The sequence below is a fragment of the Heterocephalus glaber genome, unplaced genomic scaffold (genome assembly GCF_053883595.1).
Source record: "Heterocephalus glaber isolate CG9 unplaced genomic scaffold, H.glaber_assembly_v1.0 deba00001481, whole genome shotgun sequence".
Taxonomy (NCBI): Eukaryota; Metazoa; Chordata; class Mammalia; order Rodentia; family Bathyergidae; genus Heterocephalus; species Heterocephalus glaber.
The window spans coordinates 51,884,482-51,906,248 of record NW_028258317.1 but is presented as its reverse complement, the minus strand read 5'-3'; the positions used below and the strand labels follow the sequence as shown (position 1 = coordinate 51,906,248).

Genomic DNA, 21,767 nt, shown 5'->3' with positions numbered 1-21,767 from the left:
TCGCCTGAAACCTAGGGCAAATTTACCCACCATAAATTAATAGTTTTTTTAAAGGGCCGAGGAGGCTTAAGCTCAGTGGTAGAGCATTTGCCTAGGATGCACAGGCCCTGGGTTCAAGCCCTACTATGACCACCAAACAAAAAGATGTTGAGATGTGCCAGACTTCCAGGGATAGGCCAGAAGGGCAAGGCTGTACTCTCTGGATTTCATGAGTAAAGCACACACCCTAACTTTTGTTTGGAAAAAAATATTCAACTCTAACTAAAGCATTAGAAAATTAGGGAGAATAAGGCTCTCTTATTTTTCTTTTTTCTCCCACTTAAGTGGCATGCCAATTTCTCCTGATGATGAAAGTTTGCTTGAATTCCAAAAGTCCACTTGTAGATTAGTACATATTTTGAGGATTGCTCTTTCATTTTAAGTATTTACAGAGGATAAAAATAGAATCACTATGTGGGAACTGACAAAACTATTGTCTGAAATCTCTATAGCTGGGCAATCGTTATTCTGTTCGAATCTTGAAACAATTCTAAGTAAATTCACAAATAATTCCACGGAAATACAAATGTAAAAACTAACACATTGTTAAGCTAACATGTTACAAACAGGCTGGATTTGGAAGGAAATCACAATCAAGACATCTATACAAAGAAATCTAACATATTTGTATGTATTTTGTGTATTTAAAAACAGCCTGGGCAACTCAATGACTTGATGAGACCCTGTCTCAAAAATAAAAAATAAAAAAAGCTGGTGATGTAGCCCAGTGTGAAGACCCTGGGTTCAATGCCCAGTGCCAAAAAAAAAAAAAAAAAGCAAAAAGAGCATCATCATTATCATCATCTGTAAAAACACAACCCATTTCAATGAATTTTAAATGTTTCATATACTTTAAGAATTTCTCAGCAGTCCCTGTATAGCAAGAATCTGAAATATAAGAATGCCCTATGTGTTAGGGGTGTAGCTCAGTGGTAGAGTGTATCTTATCCAGAAATGGGAGAACCTCAAGTTAACCAGACTAGTGGCTAAGAACCCAGATTAACATAACACTGCTTTACCGGGTTAACCAAAAGAGAACCAGGCAAAAACAAAACCCTAGACTGGGGTCGGGGATTTAGCTCAGTGGTTTCGCCGCTTGCTGTGCAAGCAAGCACAAGGACCCGAGTTCAATCCCTGGTACCAAAAAAAAAAACAAAAACCCTAGAAGCCAGTAGATCATTGGGTACAAGAGAATAGCTGTGAAGTTAGGTAGATATGGCTTTCAACAAGCCCTAGTTCTGCTACTTCTTTGCTTTACAACGATACTGCCACTGTATGACTACTTTTGACCTATAAAAATGGCAAGTTCAGCCTCATGCTTATAATCCCAGCAGTCTGGGAAACAGGGGGGTCACAAGTTTGCACCCAGCCTGGGCAATTTAGTGATTTAGCAAGACCATGTCTCAAAATAAAACATAAATTTAAAAATTTAAAACTAAAAAGGCCTAGAGAAGTAGCTAGCTCAGTGCAAAGACACTGGGTTCAATCTGCAGTACAGGAAAAAAATAAAAGCAATTTTGTGTGGTTCCACCTATTGGGTATGTGATGTGGGCAGCTGGCCTGTATTTCCATCTCTTCACCTGTAAAAGGTTGTGTTCCTTTAAAATTCACATGTGGAAGTCTTAATCCCCAAACCTCATGATGTGACCTTATTTGGAGATAATGCCTTAATAGAGGTAATGAAGTTAAAATGAGGCCTTTAAAGTGGATCCTAATCCAAAATGACTTGTTAAAAAGGGAACATTTGGACACAGCGCTATTCATAGAAGGAAGATAATGTGAAGAGACAGAGAAGACAGCTATCTACAAGCCAAGGGGAAAGGCCTGGAACAGATCCTCCCTCAGAGGGAACCAACCCTGCTTCCCCTGTAAATCAATCTCCTCTCCTCCTACAGACCTCCATCCCCAAGACCAGCAATATCAGGGGGCCTGCACGTCTTGGTTTCAAACACAGGTAAATGCATTTTGCATTCAAACACAACCTGCCAAATGGGTAACCTGACAGACAAGAGGAATACACATCCTATATCACACACCCATAACTGCCCCCAACCCCTCTCTGCCATACTGAGGCTCAACACACTCCTTCCTCAACAAACTCCTGCAGCATCTAGGAATCCTTCACTTCAGGCAGCCACTATCAATTGATCAGAACTGCCCTTTAACAAAAACCTGGTTTTTGTTGTTTTGGTACGGGGATCGAACTCAGGTCCTTGCACTTGCAAGGCAGGCGGCAGAACCACTGAGCTAAATCCCTGGCCCAAGAAAAACCTGTTTATCCACCTGAATTTACCTCTTTAAACTCAGTAACAAGTAAGTGATTATTGTAGAAATCTCATGGTATTTGGGAGTTAAGGGGTGTGCGACCTTGGGGAAATTATTTAAAATCTTTGAATCTCTGTGTCTTTAGCTGTGAAAGGGAGCCAGCAGGTAATACTTCCTGTAGTTGTTTTGGGGCTCCTAATGAATGTTTGCTGGATCTGAAAGTAGGGTGATGTGGGATGCCCTGGAAAAAAGTCCTCACCAGTCAGGCTACAAGCTACTTTATCTCAGCAAGCCCAGGTCATGTGTTTTTATACCTGAAGGAGCCCTAGAGTAGGTGCTGAGCCAGAAACCAAACTGATGCTAGAAAGGCAGGTCAGCAGTACAGTTAGGGGGTCAGAGCAAGGCATGCTTCTATCGGGTGGGACTTGAATCAGAAGGAACATTCATTCCAACAGGCAACACTACCAATAATCCATCTGCAACTGTCTGAATGTCTGTGTCCCCACAAAACTCATTTGGTGAAACCTAGCCCTCAATATGATTGTATTAGGAGGTATGCGGTGGATCAAAAAATGTTCAACTTGGAATGGCCAGCTGAACTGAATCAGCATGGTGGTTCTGGGCGTGGAAGGACTGTTGCCAATGGCATAAAAAGAGAACTGGAGGGGAAGATCATATGCTGTTGATTTTCCTGGGGAGGCTTGCTGAGGCTGGTTTTCCTGATGTGAAGTTGAATTTGGCTGTTCTTGGCAGAGGAGCTCGGGTCTTTGTTGTCGCTGAGAATGGCTGCTGTTCTCATCAGGGGAGCTCTGATCTTCACTTTGAGTGTCACTCCCTGGCTCCAGTGCAGATCCCTCAGCCTGGTGGCACAAATCCTTCACCCCACTGGAGTAGGCTTTCTAGTTTCCACCACTGGCTTTTGGGCCTTCCCAGTACAGATCTACCATAGCTACTTGCAGGAGACATTGCCTTGGGCTTTAGGCCTTCAACTGGACTTGTGTGGGACACTGCTGTGGGATCCAGGCCCTCAGCTGGACTCTTCAGGTTTCTAATGTGTGGAGAGAGCTCTTGCACTCCTGTGCATTTGACTTTTTTGGTTGAATATTATAAAATAATCCTATACATTGTGTCCTGTATTAAATCTATTCCCTTGCAAACCTTGACTATAACAAGGTGGCACCTTTGAGAAGTGATTAGGTCACAAGAGCTCTGCCCTTACAATACGATCTGTGCCATTATAAGAGGACCCAGCAAGAAGATGCAGGTGTGAAGTGGGCCCTCACCACACACTGAATCAGCTCATGCCTTGACCTTGGACTTTTCAGAATCCAGAACTATAAGAAATAAAGTTCTAAGCCACATGTGATAGCCCCCTCCTGTAATCCCAGCACTCTAGGAAACTGAGGCAAGAGGATCAAAAGTCCAAGTCCAGCCTGGGCAACACAGTGATCCAGTGAGACCCTGTCTCAAAATAAAAAATTTTAAAAGGACAGGAAATGTCGCTCAGTGTGAAGGCACTGGGTTCAATCCCCAGTACAGTCAACATAAAAAGCTGGGGGCTGGGTTGTTGCTCAGTGGTAGAATGCTTACTTAGCATGCTCTATGCCCTGGATCAATCAGCAGCATCACAAAAAAAGGAGGAGGGAAGGAAAGAAGAAGGAAAGGAAGGAAGGCAGGAAGGAAAGGGAAAGAAAAAGAAGAGAGAGGGATGGAAGGAAGAAAGGGAGAGTGAGAAAAAGAGAGAGAAGCAAGTGAGTCAGCTGTGGTGGTGCACACCTGCAATCCCAGGTACTGAGAAGGCTGAGGCAGGAGGATCACAAGGTCGAGGGCAGCCTGGGCAACTTAGTGAGACCATATCACAAAATCAAACTTAAACAGGGCTGCTTAGGAGTATGACTCAGTGGTAATGTGTTTGCCTAGCATGTGTAAGGCCCTGTGCTCAATCCTCAATACTATAATAATAATAATAATAATAATAATAAACTTCAGTTGTTTTTAAGTCACCCAGTCTAAGGTATTTTGTTATAGCTGCCCAAATGAACTGAGACACACTCTGCTATATTATATACTGTCTGTCTAATTCAGTTGACCAAATCAACAGATCTGACCTAGAAATCTAGTTTTAGGAAAATCACTTCTGGAATCTATTAAGCATCTGTCTTCTTACATTTGAGACTTCTAACAGCTCTGTAGGGAACATCTCAACAAACAAAACCCACCCTAGCCCCGCTGATTGAATGGAAACTGAGGACTTCTCCATGCAAAGATCCCCAATTAGACAACCAGGCTCCGAGACAGGTCTTGCTATGTGCTTGGTACTTGCTATTCACTAATTCACTTAGCTTCATGTCGATGTGTCCCTTAGGACCTGAGGCTCAAAAAACATTAAGACTGATGCCCAAGGTCACACAATTGGAAGGCAGCAGCACTGGGACTCCATTGAACAGCCATCTGCCATTCTGGGGGGTATACTACACATGCCACTAAGCTCCAGTTCTCACATGGGGCTGGAAGTCACCCGGGCAGTGGCTGCCAGTTTCAACAGACAGGAATTACAAACCAAGCACATGAAAAAAATCACAAGCCCATTCCAGGCAGCCAGAGATTGACCTATAATCAGAGGTTAAAATCCAACTAGGAACAAATACACCCCTGCATCTGTCAAAACAAAATTTAATACCTTGTAAATTTTATGTAATTCATACTTAAAACTGAGTCAGTAAATAGATAATACTCTCAGATCTTTCACTAAACACTTGTACATAATTAATCTTTAGAAGCCAGTGTGTTGTCTAACATCTTCAGCAAAGTACTTATCACTGTTACATAATTTGATTACCTCAATGACAGTGAAAAAAAGTTGTGACCTATCAAAATGACATCCAAACCCAGACACCATAAACACCAAATGCTAATCCTACCTGCTAGGCATATGTTCTAGGAGCTGTTCTTAATACACTTTAGCCAGGAAAATGGGTTCAACAAACCTTGGCAAATCCAGACCATTTAATGCAGACCTAAATGCACGTAAGATATTTCTGTTCTTTGGTAAATAAAGACATTGCCATTCAATTTTATTTGAAAATTTAGTTATCAGCAATATCAAAATGGTGCTGAGAATAATTTACATCAAACTTTTGGTAACTAGGTCGACGACAAATAAGCAAGTACCTGGGAAAGCAGGCTGTGCACTGGCCTCTGGCTGGAGCGGTAGCCGGGGTGCCAGTCCCACTCACAGGGAGAGGATAGCAACGTGGAATTCCGCACCCTGAAAAAGACAGTGTGGTCAAAATCCAGTATGCTGAGATCTTAAGGAGCATGGAGGGAATCGGGGAACTGGGAAGTAACGGGCAAGTCACTTCCATGACTCCTGCACACGCCCTTCCCGCACAACAAGGAGGCATGCACGTCTCCTGGCTGTGCCCAGCCCCTGGCAGCTTGCCGGAGGAGAAGTCCTGGGAAAACTCCCAGGGGGCCGAAGAATGTGGCTTCTCCCTGGTGCTGGCCCTGCTCTTCTGTTTGCTACATGAAGTGATACCGTGGCATCCGAGCAAAGTGCTCTCCTCCTTGCAGGACAGACAGGAGAAAGGATGGGATGGACTTTATTTGTACAGGCAGGAGGCCCATTTCCCTTCTCCAAGGAGCAGTGGGAAGTGCACGCAAAGGCTAAAGCTAGGCCATCTGGAGGTTCTACAAAGTCAGCCATGGGATTAGAGCCCAGCCCATGCGTGTTTTCTATTATCACTCCCAAATATAAATAAATGGTTAATCAACCAAGATGTGTTTCATTATGCTTCTTGGCCTTAATATGGAATTTTTCTACAGGTATCAGGTCCAAAGAGACCTTGTTTCTTTTATGCAAATGGCCTGCTTTTAATTCAATCAAGTTTTTTGTATTTCTAAGACACCCTGACTTTTAACTCTTTTTTGGTAATATTCCAGGGGGGGTTGACACATGTAAAAGCTACAAATAACAGTCATTCATTTCTAAAATCTACTTGTTTTTGAGACAGTCTTGCTATGTAGTGCAGGCTGGCCTTGAACTCACTGTATAGTCCAGGCTGACTTCAAATTTGCAGCAATCTTCCTGCCTCAGCCTCCCAAGTGCTGGGATTACTGCATGCCCAGCACTCTAAAATCTATTACTGATTGGGGTCTCCAAAGAAAAAAAGTTGGCAGAAACAATTAAAATATATTTTTGGTTTATAATAGTTTTGACAGATATGTAAAAGTAATGCCAGGTAAAGTGTGTTAGAACTAAAAAAACTATAAATTTTAAAAGGAAAATCCATATGTGGGTACGTATTTTTGTTTTGGGTGTCACTTTTTTTTTTCTCCTTTTCACCTCCTTTCATTTGTGGCTATCCAGAAACTGAGAAGGTGCTGGCAGATACTTGCTGCATACCTAGCACAGGTTGGGCAGTGAAGTAGACAGGTAATTCTCCCAATCTCCACTTCAGTGAGCTTGTGACAGTCAGTCACCTGTTGGCTGGTTGGTGTTTTGGCCAACATGTGACTACACAGTTTGTAGACTAGAAGCCCCAGCTACCCGCTCCTACACAGTAAGAAAAAGGAGTGAGTGGCAGTGAAGAAGTAAGAGAAAAGAATGGATTTCTTGAGGATTTAAAAACCAGGTTAAATTTAACTCAGTGGTTCCACTGCCTGCCTCACAAAGCAGAAGGTCCTGAGTTTGATCCCCAGTACCAAAAAAAAAAAAATGGAAATTGCTACCAACATTTTGGGCTGGGGATTTAGCTCAGTGGTTCCAGTGCCTGCCTCGCAAGTGCAAGGTTCCAAGTTTGATCCCCGGTACCAAATAAAATAAAATAAAATAAAAACCAGGTTAAGTCTGAATTCCAGTTATGTTTTAAAATCCAAAACCCAGCTGCTCCCAAAAACTCTGCATACTGCAAGCATGGTGTAGTGATCAGACTACTGCTTGAGAAGAATGAAAGGGATGGTATTCATCGAGGAAAATCAGCCTCACGATTTAGCCAATCAACTCCATAGAAATCTCTGACTGGAAGGCTCCTGGGAAGATTTCTCTTCATAAAAGCACAACCAGCAAGCTACCTTCTTGCCACTGAGCTCTTATTTTCAATCTGCAGGGAGAGGAGGTATTGGGACTGAAAGCTAGAGGGAGGATCAGAAAATGCAAGGTCAGGAAGCAGACACTCCAGAGGCTGTCAGGGGAAGGGAATCTCTAAGGACTACAGTGCAATCCATGCACTGATCCGTCAGCTTCACCTGGACCAGCATCATTGCAGAATCACAGACCCTGACACAATGTGCAGAATCACACACAGCCTGCATCGTAACAACGTGACTCATACGTGCATTAAAGTTTAAGAAATAAAACATCAAGGTATCCCCGAAAGATGTAGACCTGATTAATGAAATTAACGTATGTCAGGAGGAAATAAACCCTCCTAGGATACCTCCTAGAAAGGAGTATTTTCTATAAGCTTTGTAAAGAACATGTACATGCCCCAAGGAAGGCTGTCAGGTAACAAGGGGGTCAGCAAATGAAAAGCAGGGGTCAGCAAAGCAATGTTTTGTCCATGTGTACTTAAAGAGCTCCAAGTATTGTGGATATAAGGAAGGTATGATTTGTCTTCTGACGCAATTCTGATGCAATACTCTTTTGTCAGGCTTAAGGGAATGTTCTCTCAGAAAAAAAAAAAGGAGGGCCAAAGGTGTAGCTCAGTGGGAAAGTGCTTGTCTAGCACACCATGAGGCTCTGGGTTTGATCTCCAGCATCAAAAAAATAAATACATACATACATACACAGAAGGGCCAGGGGTATAGCTCAGTGATGTCACACCTGCCTGGCAAGCACAAGGCCCTGGGTTCAATTCCCGGTACGGGAACAAGGAATACATAGAAGTACATAGATCATATATTGTAGCTCACCCAAACTCCCTAAAACCATGTTTGAAACAAACATTCCTAACCAATGACAATATTTCTTTCCTACTAGCCCAGATGTGGCCTCAAGGTCCTCCCCTAGCTTGATAGTTCAAGCAGTGCCTACCACATGAAACTTTTTGCCAGCCATAACGAAACATCTATTCTTCCAACTCTAAACTTCTGTTACTCTGAGTCCAAGATTCAGGCTTTGGTATGCTGGATCTCAGAGGCTCCTTAAGAACCACAATTTGAGCCCAGTGTGGTGGGTCAAGCCTGGAATTCGAGCACTCTGGGAGGCTGAGGCAGGAGGATCACAAGTCCAACCAAACCTGGGTAATTTAGTGAGACTCTGCCTTATAAAAAATAGGAATAAAAAGGTCCGGGGATGTAGCTCAGTGTGACGGTCCTGGGTTCAAGGTTCAATTCCAGGGCGGGGTGGGGGGAGAGGGGAGCCACAAGTCAGTCATTAAACATGTTTTCCACAGTCCTTGATGAAGAACATTAACCCTCCATGCATATATAAGCTTCCTTTTACTTTCAGAAGCAGAACAGTAAAATAATATCATCATTATGTTGGGGCTGCAGTGAATGTAGCTCAGTGTCTAGCATGTGTGAAACCCTGGCTTCTAGCTCCAGCACCACTAAATAAAATGTTGTCTCAGAACTCCACTCCATCCCTAAAATTTACCAAATATCTAATTTTTTTCTAGTAAAAAGTACCTTTTATAGATAGGAAGAAATCTATCTAAATAAAATGTATTACCAGGAGTATTCCTGAGTTTGGGCTACATAATTCTTTGCTCTGGGGGGAGCTATCCTGTGATTGGTACAACATTGTGCAGCCTCTCTGACTCCTACCCACTGAATGTTTCATTTCTTTTTTTTTCTCCCCCGGTTCGGGGATCAAACTCAAGACCTTGCACTTGTGAGCCAGGCGTGGCACCACTGAGCTAAATCCCCCGCCCCTACCCACTAAACCTAACAGCATCCTGAGTTATGACGACCAAAAGTCCCAGGACCCTGCCGAACTTCCTGCCCCAGCTCCAGGGCTCCACTGACTTAATGATTCTGGTGATTCTGTGGAACTACAGGAAAACATCCCCTCTTAATTTTTCCTATTTTCTACAACTTCCTTAATGAATGTGTACTGTTTGTATGATAAAAACAAGCTAGTTATGTTTTAATTTTTAAAAAGAAATTTCATTTGCTACAAATATGTCAAGTTGATTGGTAAATGACACTGTGTATCTCATGCAATGTAAAAAGTAAATCCAGATCCTAAACCTACTGTCTAACCACATAGGCACCTTAAACTCAATTCTGCAGTACATAAAAGACCTAAAAGAAGGACTTTAGCAAAGAAAGTTGTAATTGAGGCCTATAACCGTGTAGAGAAGAACTTCTAGACCCTTGCTCTGCATGGTCAATCAGTGGGGCTTGACAAAGAACTGTAGAACTCCCACTGCAGAAAGAGCCTTTCCCTGAAAATACAGCTGCATGTACACTTTGCTCACACACACACCTCGTCCCCATGCTGGGACTCAAACCCAGGGCTCTGCATATGTTAGGCCAGTGCTCTGCCACTGAGCTACACCCAGGCTCTGCCCACAGGCTTTAATCAGAAAAATACTTGCTTTGTTGAAAAAAATAATACTAAGGCACATTTTCTTCATCTGTAAGCATTGCTATACTTGCAAATCACATTAAAAAAAATTTCAAACTCAGAAAATTAACTGTCTTGATTGTAATATCAATATCACCCATTTTCTTGGGCACTAAGAGTATTACACCAGAATTTCATCACTCTCTGAGAACACCATGTCCACCGAGAAGTAAAGTTCTCAAGTGAATTTAACCCTGAGAGAGATGGCTCTTTTCTCTGTCTGCTCGCCCCAAATGGCCCAGGCAGTATAGACATCTCCAATGAGAAGCTTCCAGGCATCTCTGCTTACCCAGGGTGCTGCCAAAGGTTCACATGTCTTCTGCTTTCAGGTAGCAGTTCTCTTTTGTTCAGTGGGGTGATACCCACAGCTGCCTCCAGAATAGCCATGTATTTCTTATACCTCATCTTGTCACTCCCAGTACAAGGTCCTGGAAATTTCGGTCACTGTTCAGCTAAAGCCAATGAACTAATCTTTCTCCACAGGAGACCACAGTTCCTGCTTTCTGTGCTCTGTGTAGCCCTGCCTAGAGCTGCCAAACCAACACTGCAGGGGGTGGAGGTTAAGGGGGAAAGGAAAAGGTTTTTCAGATCTCCTCGAAATGTCCCTCTTACAGAAGACTGGAGAGTTCTGAATAATGCACTAAAGAAAATGATTTGCAGGAGTGACTGTGGTTTTAAACACAATGATCTAATGTACACTCCCCAATTAATCCGCACATAAATCTTTCAGGCCACTAATCCTTCACATAGAAAAGGCACACAAGGTGATTAATCTCAAGGTCTGGTAATAATTGGTCCAAAAAGCCTTGCTTGCCTCTGGATGTATTAAAATCAGAAACAGATTTGCTCTTTCTACAAATATCTCTCTCTAAAAGGTTGTGCTTCAACAGATGAAGGTGAGATTCCAGCTGTCATTTTACAGCAATGCATTTATAACTGCTGTAAATTCCTTGCTTGGGTCAACAGCAAAACCAAAGATTGATTAATTAACCATTCTGTTTGGGGTTTTAAAATATCTTTTTAAATACCTCTAGAACCCAAAATGGTGAGTCTTGTTACATGAAAATATACTGTTTGGAGATGTTCAGAATCCATCTCCTCCTTTTTTGTAAGAATCTCCTCACTGCTTCAAAGAGCTCCTTTACCCTCTCTCCACGTGCTAAAACTGGGCCGTCGATCACAGCGGCTACCTCACGGGCCAGGTACACAGGACCACAACTGGATTCACCAGTCTGCTCCGGGATGAAAAATAGGACATTAGGAGAGAAATGGCCCCTTTCCACTTGTGTTAGCAACCAGGGCAGGTAGGCAGTTTGGATTGTTGGCGACCATGTCCCTCACCCTGTGGAGAGGGCCCTTCACTAGCACAGCACCACCAGCTGACAGAAACAGCGCCAAGTTCAATGTCATGACATCTTTTGAGCTTCTGGATCCTGCTCTGCCTAAGGCCATTGTTATCCCAGAGGACCAGAGTTATACTTTATAAAACTGACTAATACATTGATTCCTGTGAAAATTTAATGTCTCTGCTACTCTGACATCAGATTTATATAACCCTCCCTCCACAAATTCTTTAAGCTATTACTTTTTTTTATATATGCTATGGCAACATATAGGAATCACACTGCTCCTGGTCTACACAGGCTCATATATAAAGGGAAAATCAAATGGAAGTATGATTTCCAGTGATATGCGGTGATTGTGATCAGCATGGATGTCCAAAATAACATCCCAAACTCTTCCCATGCCCCAAGAATCTAGATCTCTACTCCTATGGATTTTTCTCTCTCAAGTTTTATCTCTTCTCTTTCTACCTGAATGACTGAAACCAGTGGTCTCCAAAAGGATTGTACACACCAGTATTCTTTGGGCTGGGGGAAGAAAATATCAAACCATCTATTTCTCTCTTGTTCTCTCATTCTTTAAAAATGACTTTTTATACTTTTAAATATTCATAATATTTACCTTGGGAACTACTATATTTTAAGTTATATTAAAGTGTACCACTTACAAAATAATACATTCATATACATATGATAAGAAGTATTTATGAATCTGTTACAGGTGTGTGGATGAAAAATTGAAATTGGGTGATTTAAATAACTCTCAACTACTCTTTAAACCTGTTTCCCGTTTATAAGATGTGAAGACTGAAATGGGTAAGTTTTCTACCACCACTACCACCACCAGCGTCCACTTCCCTTAGCCTGATTATATAATTAATGTAATCTGACCACCATAAAGTGGTGAAAAACAATGGACAAACCACTTGGTCTTGGAACAGTGCATTTCCACAGTATTCATGAATATTACTCTCACTGGTTGTTCTGCAAACAATTAGTACCAGTTAGTCACAGGAATTCTTTTATGGGCTAAACTTGAACATGGTTGGCTACAGCTGCCACCCCTGAAAAATGCTCTAATACAGCCTTCATTTAATCATATGGGAAGATGTAATTACACTCACACAGCAGCCTTTGTTCTGACAAATTGTGTTTCTAATGACATGTGATAAAAATTAGTACACAACCCCTCTGAAATAAGAAATCAACCCTGAAGCTAATCACAAAAAAAAAGTCAAGTTAAACATGTTATTCATTGGAAGCTGTCTTACTGCAATGAAAGTGACTCAACACTTCATAAATGGCAGACTTTATGGGTTTTTGTTTCTTGTATTTTTTTTTTTAGACACAAGGTTTCAATATGTAGCCCAAGTTGGCCTCAAACTCTGGATTCTCCTGCCTCAGCTTCCCAAGGACTGGAAATGCAGGCATGTATGTATGTATTTATGCAGGACTGTGGCTTGAACCCAGGCCCATCTCAATGAGCTACATTCCCAGGGCTTTTTGTATTTTTTGAGAAAGGATCTCACTATGTTTCTAAATTGCTGAAACTGGGCTTCAATTTGTCATCCCGGACTGACTCAAATTTGTGAACCCTTCTGCCTCGAGATTACAGACATGCACCACTATATCCAACGCCACTGGAATTTTGGATTGCAACACTTAACATAAGCTCTAACAAGTGATTTTTATCTCTGATCTCATATAAAATTAAAATTGAGTCTTTCGTTAGAAAAATAATTGTGCTTTAACAAATATTACAAAGACTTTGTCTTTCTTCCATACATGAGTTTGTTTGGCTTTTTATTTACAGTATTCATTTTTACATGTCACCTTTATGTGAAATCCTTTATAATAATACATAAGGAGAACAGAACAGGGAAAAAACATTCTGGCCAAAATACCCCATCCTGCTGTGTACTATGACATTTTCTTTAAAATTTCAGAAATTGCTTCGACATGTTTATTTAGTTATTTCTCTTTACAACTACAGCTATTGATTTAAAAATCACATATCAATTTTTAAGAATTTTTAAAGTATGCTTAATACAAAAATTAGAAAGCTTTTAAGCTTTTTATCTTTCTAAAACACTAAAATTGACCAAAAACCTTAACAGATCTTCCTGACATTCACTTTGTTTTTTACTTTTTTATTTGTTTAGGGTTTTTTGAGATGTGGTCTTGCTATGTAGCTCAGGCTGGCCTCGAAATCAAGGTGATCTTCCTGCCTCAGCCTGGGAAGTGAAACAATAACAGCAGCCCCGCCACACCCGGCTCTACCATTCCCTTTGCACTAATTACTTCTACTCTTAATCTTGGCGCAGAAGAGTGGGTGGACATCCTTCTCTGAGGATGTTTGAACCATCGCTGGGCTTCAGAAACATAAAAATGGAAATGAGATAATGACTCCAAAAGGCTGCTCCACAAGGTGTAGTCTGCTCTCAGGGAACTGGAAAAAGCCAACTGAAATTACAAGATCCAGGGAGACAGCTACTTTTCATGTTTTTAGTTCTACTACAAATATACCATTTGACGGTATGTAAATATTTAACTTCTCCTCTCCTTAACATCTCCACATACGGTATCTATTTATAGATTTACAATGCAGATGAATGGCTATAAGAAACACCATAAGCAACACAAACTACACAATAGGAAAGAGTTATCAAAGAGTTAAAAAAGATTAGTTTTGGGGTGGGGAGAAAAAAAATAAAAAATAAAAAAGATTAGTTTTGGCTCTTCTTCTAAACTTCCTTCCCTTCTCCTTTCTTTGCTTCCTTTCCTTTTCTCTGGTGATGCTGGGGGTAGAACCCAGGGCCTTATGCATGCTAGGCAAGTGCCCTACCACTGGATCATACGCTAGTCCCAGAATTTCTTTTTCTGCCTGTAATAGTTTGCTAGGGCTACCACAATAAAGTACCAAAGAGGCTGGGGATTTAACTCAGTGGTTCCAGCGCCTGCCTCAAAAGCACAAGGACCTGAGTTCGATCCCCGGTACCAAAGAAATAAAAAAATTGAAAGTACCAAATAAGAAATAGAAATTTCTTTATTTATAGAAATAGAAATTTATTTATGTAGATAGATAGATAGATAGATAATAAGGCTTTGCTAAATTGCCCAGGTTGGCCTTGAACTCATGATTTTCCTGCCTCAGCCTTAAGTAGCTGGGATTATAAGTGAGCACCACTGCACCTGGCTTCACGAAGAGAAATTTATTATCTAGGGGCTGGGCATAGTGGCGCACACCTATAGTCCCAGCGGCTCAGGAGGCTTGAGACAAGAGGATTGAGGTAGAATATAGCCCGGGCAGCATACCAAGACCTTGCCTCAAAAGAAAAATGAAGAAATACATTCTCTCACACCTACAAGTCTTCTCTCTGTGTGTCTGCCCACCTTTCCTCTTCTTGTAAGAGCACCAGTCATACTGGATCAGGGCCACTCTACTGGCCTCGCTCTTTATTACCTCTACGGACACTATCTCCACATAAGATCACATGGGTCCAGGAGTGTGGCTCAATGGGAGAGTGTGTACTTAGCAAGTGTGAGGTTCTTGGTTCTACCCCCAGCACCAAAAAACAAGAAAACAGCAAGGTCACACTGGGGACATGGGGGGTCCAGACTTTAATAAATGAATTAGGGATCAGAGTGCTGCATCAGATGGGGATCTGGGAGACTAGGAGACCCTCCGCTTCCCTGGTTCTGTCCTTTCACCCCAGCAAGAATGCAAGACTTACCCTCCAAGAGCTTAAATATACCTAACATACTGCCACAAGTTGAAGCGGAGGAAAAGGGGAGGGAAGGGAACGGGAGAAGGAGGAAAAGGAGGAGATTTTCTCATCAAGTTTTGCAGCCTGTGAGAAAAACATGACTTCCCAGAAGTAGCTGAAAGCCTGAGCATAGCCTGCCCTGTGATTTGGTCCAGCCTATGCTTTATGGTTAATTATCTGAGAAAAAAAGATCCTTGACCTTTAAGACAAGCCAGTGTCTGATGCTGTGAAAAAGATCTAGGTTCTGAAACAGAAGCCAAATCTACCCAAACCCAAGAGGAAGAAGCTAAACCCACTGTGGAGAATTGACTAATGGTCAACTTGGAATGCCCAGCTGAACGGAGTCTGGGTGGTTCTGGGCATGGAAGACCCACCTGAGGATTGTTGCCAATGGCATAAAAGAACAGGAGGGGAAAACTGCACATAGCTGATTTCCCAGAAGCGTTGTTGTGACTGGTTTTCCTGATACCAACTTGGCTGTTCTCATCGGAGGAGAAGCTTGGGTCCTCAATGTCGCAGGGATGGCTGCTGTTTTCTCAGGGGGAGCTCGGGTCTTCGCCTCTGTCTTCAGCGTCACTTCCTGGTTCGAGTGCAGATCCTTCACCCCACCGGTGCAGACTCTCTAGCTTCCACCACCGGCCTTTGGGCCTTCCCAGTGCAGATCCTCAATACAGACTTGCATGAGACATTGCCTTGGGCTCTAGGCCTCTGGCTGGACTCATGTGGGACACTGCTGTGGGATCCAGGCCCTCCGCTGGATTCTTCAGGTCTCTAGCCCACAGACAGATCTCTTGCACTCCTCTGCATCTGACTTTTTGGCTGAATATTATAAAATAACCCTATAGATTATATGTCCTGTATCAAATCTATTCCCTTGCAAACCCTGACTACAATAGCCACTATTAGGAGGCCCTGACAAAGGCTCCCGACCTCGACACAGGGCTGCAGGGTTGGGCAGGGAGTTGGCTCAGGTGTCTGCAGAACACTGGCTCCACCTCACAGAACTAGCAGCTTCCCAGGGAAATGAGAACAGAGATGACAAGTTGGGACCAGGGGATGGAGACCATGTTCCTGACAAGGCAGGATGATGCAGGAGGAAACTAATGTTCCAAAGTCAAGCATGCATCTCCATGCAAGATGGAGAGACAGGGGCTAGGGATTTAGCTCAGTGGTGCCAGTGCTTGCCTTGCAAACTTGAGGTCCTGAGTTCGATCCCCGGTACCAAAAAAAAAAAGGAGAGAGTAATCAATTCTACTCCAACACTGGGGAAGAACAGAACAGAAAAGCAGACCAAACAGGGCACCTTAAAGATATCGGTGTTGGGCAAGCAATGTAGCTCAGTGCTTACCTGGCATGAGTAAGGCCCTGAGTTTGTCTCAGAACTAAAAAATAAATGCCCTTTTTTACATAAGTGGTTCTACATTTCCTCAAATTGCATCATGATAATATTATAACTTTTAGTGTACTGTTCCTGAAACAGCTAGGCTAAGCCCTCAGTCTTAAGGGGTTATAGACAGAGTAGGAAATGGGGAAGTAAAAAGCGGACCAGTTCTCTGTAAACCCAGCACTTGGGAGGTTGAGGTAGGAGGATCAAGAGTCTGAGGCCAGTTTGGGCTAAAGAACGACTTCAAGGCCAGCCTCGTCGGCACAGCAAGAACCTAAGTGGGAGCCGGGGATTTAGCTCAGTTGTTCCGGCGCCTGCCTTGCAGGCACAAGGTTCCGAGTTCAATCTCCAGTACCAAAACAACAACAACAAAAAACCCTAAGTGGACCTGTCTTCAAGTCTATGAAATTAAGGAAACAAACCTGGAGACAGACTGGGAAGTCAGCTCAGCCTTCAAAGACAGTGATCAGCAAAGATAGCAAAAAGCCAGAGCCAAGAAAAACAAGAACGTTAGAGTCAAACCCTACGAGGCAGGGGAATGAAGTGATCTGCTTTGCTCCAGTACCCAATTAGGAAATGTCCCTGATGATAAGGGGCAAATTCCAGGAGGCGGGCAATAAATACATACATAGAATTGTCACTAAAGTAACCTAGAGGTAGCTTTACTTTATTAGCACAGAAAAATCACACCAACGTGGAGACATGAGGTGGTAATGAGAGCCAGATGCAGTGAGCAAGGCTTGTAATCCCAGTACAGTACTCTGGGAGTCTGAGACAGGAGGACTGCAAATTCTATACCTGCCTGGGCTACTTAGTGATTTAGTAAGACCTTGTCTCAAACTTTAAAAAGGGCTAAAGATGTAGCCCTGTGCAAAGACCGTGGGTTCAATCCCCAGTACCACAAGCAATAACTAAATAAATACATTTTAATCAAAGTTAAGAAACGATGTTTTTACAAATCTGTCTCCCTGAGCACTGGGCTGGCCCGAGAGGTAGATATAATGTCATATTCATCCTTACAACTACAATATCTCCCCTCACTCAGGAATCACTATATGATAGGTGCCCAACAATTTAGTGTTCTCTTCCTAAATAAAAGGCAGAGGTACAAAATGGTTAAAACCCTCTACCTGGAACTGGAATGTATGGATTTGAATCCCACCCTCACATATACTTTGCTGTATACGTGTGAGATGTTGGGCTCTTTGAACCTCTCCAGGGCCTGAGTTTCCTCATCTGTAAACTGGGGATAATAGCAGCGCCTATGTGGTAAGGTTGTATGCAGATTAAATTTAGAATATATATATACATATATATATATGTATATATATGCAAAATACTAAGGTCTAGCTCATCCAAAAAACTGTATTTAAATACTGCCAATGGTTATTATATACTCAGCAAATAATTTTTGTCCTGGGTTGTTAAGGACCGAATGTATGCATCCCCCTCAAAATGTTGAAGGCCCAACCTCAAATGTGCGATGACATTTAAAGATGGAGATTTTTTGCAAGACAATTAGGTTTCAATGAGGTCCTGAGTGGGATTAGTGTTCTTATAAAAGGAGTGTCTATCTCTCCACACTCAGGCACCAAGGAAAGGCCATGTGAAGGCAGCTGTGTGAAAGCCAGGAAGCCAGCCCTACCCAGAGCCCAATCATGCTGGCACCCTGATAAGCAGACTTCTGCCTCCAGAATTCTGAAATATGAATGTCAGTGTTTAACCCATCCGGTCATCTGTGGCACTAGTGGACTAAGTCACGGTCCTGGACCCAGCTCACACAGGTCTCTCCACTCACTAGGCACTACTCCTTTAGGCAGTCCTCGGTTCCCTGATACCAGTCTGCCTTGCTCATGAGCGGGTCACACAACTTCCAAGTGTCCACTGAGTGCCCTACTGTTCCTGCCCTTCAGAGGCTGATGGCCTTCCTCCACCTATCCACCCCCACCTGGAGGGATTCTGGTTCCTCAGCCACAGCTTCCTCTCTGACCAGTCCTTCCAGCCTCCCCTGCCTCCCACCCCACGACAACATCCATACTGCCCCCAGTGCCACCATTCAGGGTTCCCATCCTTCCCTTCCCTCGCTCCTCCTGCTGGACTGCACTGCTTTCCTCATGGCCCTTCTCAGTCCCTCGTTACACTGTAGGTATTTACCTGTTCACTATCTGTCTCCTGCTCTAGACTGTAAGATCTGCTTTGCGGGCAGAGACCTATTTTGCTGACGTTATACCCATTTCGTGTTGGATTTCCTAGTCCACCCATGTGCTCAGTCATTCATTTACTCTTTCAACAACTACTGGGTGTCTCTATCAAACACTCAGATTGACACTGGGCACCTGAGTAAGACCAAGGCACCCCTGCCCTGAAGAATCATTCAGTGTAATGCCGTACACCAAGGGACTGCAACACAGCATGCTGTGAGTAACTTAGGAAAGGGATGGGACAAAGGAGAGAGTGAACAACCCTATCTAAGAGGTAGGAAAGCATTCACAGAGAGAGCACTTGAGATGATCTTAAAATATGAATAAACATTCCTTAGGTTCACAAAAAATCTGGGGCTTCCCAGGCAAAGAGAAAGTACCCCGAAGAGGGAGAAAAATAAGGCAGCAATGGGTTCTCTGGGAGCAGGAAGTAGAACAACACAGTCGGCGGTGCACCTTCCAGCCAGGGCTGGAGGGAGGCAGGGTGCTTTCAGATTCGCCTATGGAACGTGAGGGTGCTGCAGGTGCCAATCCTTCAGACACTGCACCACCAGGAAGTCCCCAAACCATTAATCAGTGACCATTTCCACTGTTTCAGTCACTGAAATACGTGCTTTCTGTTCTTGGTCTTGTTACTTCTCACAGCAAATTTAAGAACTGGCTATACACTGTTCTTGTTTTTTGGTACCGGGGATCAAACTCGGGTCATTTGCGCTTGCGCAGCTGTTCTTGTTTTTTGGATGAAGACTCTTAGGCATCAAGTAACTAAGTAACTTGCCTGAGGCTGCACAGGGCATAAGCAGTGGAGGTATTGGTCTGATTACAAAGTCCCTACCTTACCCACTAGTCCTGGGGGATGTCCCGGGGCTCATGGTGTATCCCCGTCACAATGAATGAATCAGCGCTGTACTGACTCATCTTGCTACAGAATGCGGGACTCCTGAGGGCAGAGACTGCCCTGCCCACCACCGTATCACAAGCACTGGCACAGCACGTGGCAGTGTATGGTACCCATAAGTACATGTTAGTAATGAGTGGATGGATGAATGAACAGGCCTCTGAACTCTTTTCCAATCTCTACCACCACCCTCTTCTACCCTTACAGTGACAGAATGGAGGTCACCATCCTCACACTAAGATCAAGGTTCAAAACCCCAGTTCATTTCTGCCCTCTGCTGCAGACTGGGCCCTGAGGTGCATGCACAGATTCCCTCCCCAAGGTCATCGCCAGTCTCACCTTTCATTCTCATCCCCACCTCTGCAAAGGTCCCAAAAGAGGTAAGAGAGGTCAATATCCAGCCCTAAACTGCTTGAGCAAAACACATGCTTTATGCTGAACTTTGACAGCTGGTAGGCAGAAAATGCCAACAGAACAATCTCCCTTTAGAAACCCTGGGCACCAAATCTTATGAGTGTCCCTGTCAGTAACACGTCACATGTGTATCACATGTAATCACTGCTGCTGGAGGAATCCAGGCTGTCCTGAGTGACTGCAGAGGGACAGGAGTGCTAGGAGCTTGGGCGTGGTTTCCTTGGACTTTGCTCCATGCACGTTTCCCTTTGCTGCCTGTGCTGTGTATCCTGGCCCTGAGACACTAAAGCCCCTAGTGGAACTAAGTGCTGAGCACTATGAATCCTTCTAACAGATCAGCCAGCCAGGGTGTGGGCTTGGGAATAACAATGCCTCTCCAGGGAAGCACAGTGGTGAAACACTTCCTGTCCAGCCCTGTCCATTACCAGGCGACTCACACACCCAGAGCCTACTGAAAGGAGGATGGCAGAAATATTAGTGTGTTCAAAAGGCTATGTGGGATGCAGGGCCAATCGAAAGTCTAAAGTAGGCCCTGCTACCCAGCTCCTACCCACAGCAAGCTGAACCAGACCTGGGCAGCTGATGACAACCACTGATACTAAGGCATCTGTCTCCGCTAACAACGGGCTTTCCACATGATGAGAACACCTTGGAGCGAGACGCGGTGGAGCACACCTGTAATCCCAGCACTCTGGGAGGACAATGGCAAGTGCAAGGCCAGCCTGGCCAACCTAGTGACTCAGGGAGACCCTGTCTCAAAATCAGAAATAAAGGGCGGAGGATTGAGCTCAGCGAGAAGGCCCTGAGTTCAAGTCTCAATACTGGCGGGCCAGGGATTTAGCTCAGTGGTGTCTCACCTGCCTTGCAAGTGCAAGGTCCTGAGTTCAATCTCTGGTACCCCCCCCACCCCCCAAAATTAAATAAATAAATAAGACCTCAATTCTCAGTACTGGAGAGAGAGAAAGGTAGACAGAAAGACAGACAGACAGACCTCGGGGGCAGGCTTTGGCCTCTTTATAAAACCCAAAAAAAGGGCTGGGGATTTAGCTCAATGGTTCATCGGCCTGCCTTGCAAGCACAAGGACCCGAGTTCGATCCTCAGTACCAAAAATAAATAAATACATAAATAAAACCCAAGAAAATGTTTTATAACATCAGACACAACGAGAATTCCTTTAAAATGAAATATACAAGAAAAGTAACATTGAATAGCAGCACAATTCATGATAGCTAAAACTTGGAAGCAAACCAATTGCTCCCCAACTGGAGAGTGGATAAAGAAAATGTGGTTTTTTTAATAAAATGGAGTACTACTCAGCCATAAAGAATGAGAAGCTAGAGACATTTTAGCTAAATAAATGTACATTGAGGCCATACTCTTAAGTGAAATAAATTGGACACACATGTGTAAATACCGAATAGTTTCTCTGGTGTGAGAAACTGAAAGTTTAAATAAGGACTAAAAGGTATAATAGATAATGTGAAATAGGAAGAAAAGGGGGGAAGAGGAAGTGGGAGGGCTAGGGGAAAGGATAGAAGGGAATGGGATTAATATGAGAAAATGGAAAAATGGAAACAAAGTCTGTGTAAATAGGGATGGGTGGAGGGGTTGAAGGGAGGGCAGGGGAAGGGGGAAAAACAAGAACCAAGAGAGACTATGTAAAGGTGCAAATTTCCAGTGATGAATGTCATTATATTGTATACCTAAAATGCACCAATAAAATTAATTAATTAAAAGAAAAGTAACACTGACGTTGGGAAACCAGCCGGAAGCATAAATTAAGCACACTCTCACAGTGGGCCCCTGCCCTTCTTGGATTTCTTTTCTGTGCCGAACCTCCCAACCTCGACGATGTGGGTGGCGTCAGAACCACTCCTCTAGG

General features: G+C 43.4%; 1 protein-coding gene across 4 annotated transcripts in view; it reads right to left on the bottom strand.

Moving 5' to 3' along the window:
• Window positions 1-21,767, bottom strand: part of Tjp2 (tight junction protein 2) — a 155,004-nt gene that overhangs the window by 122,532 nt on the left and 10,705 nt on the right. For 3 of the 4 annotated variants that reach the window (XM_087184081.1, XM_087184083.1, XM_021252740.2), the window contains one exon: window positions 5,476-5,572. The exons of the other annotated variant lie outside the window; for it this stretch is intronic. The gene's annotated coding sequence lies outside the window, so the exon portion shown is untranslated. Of the gene's footprint in view, window positions 1-5,475; window positions 5,573-21,767 lie in introns of those variants that run through there. 4 annotated transcript variants of the gene reach the window in all.